General features: G+C 36.5%; 1 non-coding gene across 1 annotated transcript; it reads left to right on the top strand.

Annotated features, from left to right (window-relative positions):
• Positions 1-685: 685 nt before the first annotated feature.
• On the top strand, positions 686-758 carry TRNAK-CUU (transfer RNA lysine (anticodon CUU)). Its single transcript has one exon. It is a non-coding gene; the product is annotated as a tRNA-Lys (tRNA).
• Positions 759-1,421: the final 663 nt, after the last annotated feature.

Below are 1,421 nucleotides of genomic sequence, written 5' to 3'. Positions count from 1 at the left end.
AGAATTTTAAAAAAATTCTGGAAATATTCAGTTCACTAATGTTATTCACTAACATCGTTTTATTTATTTTTAAGTGGATAATTTTAGCAGGGCAGGGCTGTATTTATTGTTATTTTTTGGTATCGTGTTTTTATGTGTTCTTTTGGTTTAATTGATTGTTATGTATAAGCTAACATTTTCATTATCTATTTTTATTGTTATTTTATCATTACCTAGAATCATAGATTGAAAGAGCTTAAATTTTGACGTCAGTAGACGTAGTGTGAGTGTATTTAAAAACATTAACAGCTGGTGTGCGTGATATGTACCTCCCTCCATGAGTCTCTGATCCTGTAAGTCTCTAATAATAATAATAATAAAGTTATGGATATATAGAATATTCTGAAACGTTTCCCAAATAAATTATGGTATATATATAATTATTCTACGTTTATTTCATAGAAAAAACTCATGATATGTACGTGGGTGTGCGTGTATCTTACAGCCGAAGAGAAAGGTCTCAAATTGTTTGTAGACGGACACTAACTTTAACATGATTTTTTTTCGCTTTGAGCTCACCCCCCTCCCCCAGAATAATTTCCATTCTACGTAAGACTGATGTTAGTTTATCTAAATTCGTGTATTAGTTTGAATCTACTCGATATATACAAATAAGTAGGCTTATCTAAACACCGATATACGCGAAGCCCGGCTAGCTCAGTCGGTAGAGCACGAGACTCTTAATCTCGGGGTCGTGGGTTCGAGCCCCACGTTGGGCGTAATTTTTTTTTTTCTTCCTTATTTACCTAGAAGCTTGCGCGCAGATTTATTAATCTGGATTTAAAAAAGAGGAAGTTATATCGGAAAGGATCCAAAAACGCTTAACTAAAGTAGTTTCTGTTCTCTGTAATGTGGAGTATGAAAGCAAATTGAGGAAATGCAGTTTGCCTAGTCAACTGGTGGTGGTGGTGATGGGGGGGGGAATATGATTGAGCCATATAAGTCGATAAGAGAGTTTTACCAGATTAATGTGTAGAAAAAGCTTTACGGAGAATGCAGAAGAGATGGGGGAGAGAGGGGGGGGGGGGAAGAGAACGAAGCCAACCGCTCTTGCAAGCTGTATAAGGAGGGTGTGAGTGTGGTGAGTTTGATTAGCATTGCGTCTGACAGGATCTCCTGTAAGGAGTCTTTTGACTCCATGTAGGTCCGATGACAATAATAAGAATAAGAATATTTATTATTAGGATGTGGGTCATATGTTTCCAATAAAGGAGAAGTCGAAAAGGCCCTTTCCAAACAGTCTTTACCCTTGGTAAGGTAACTGCTGCGTAAAAAACGTACTCGCTTTTACTACATATAAAGTATTGTCGCATATGAATCATTCGTATAAATTCTTGATTTTGCATTTACCATGGCGTAATGAATATTTGTCGGGTGGAGAG

This window comes from Typopeltis vanoorti, chromosome 9, assembly GCF_054136105.1.
Source record: "Typopeltis vanoorti isolate ZY-2024b chromosome 9, IOZ_Tvanoo_1.0, whole genome shotgun sequence".
Classification (NCBI taxonomy): domain Eukaryota; kingdom Metazoa; phylum Arthropoda; class Arachnida; order Uropygi; family Thelyphonidae; genus Typopeltis; species Typopeltis vanoorti.
Note: the sequence above shows the minus strand (reverse complement) of the source record. Positions and strands in the feature narration are given on the sequence as shown.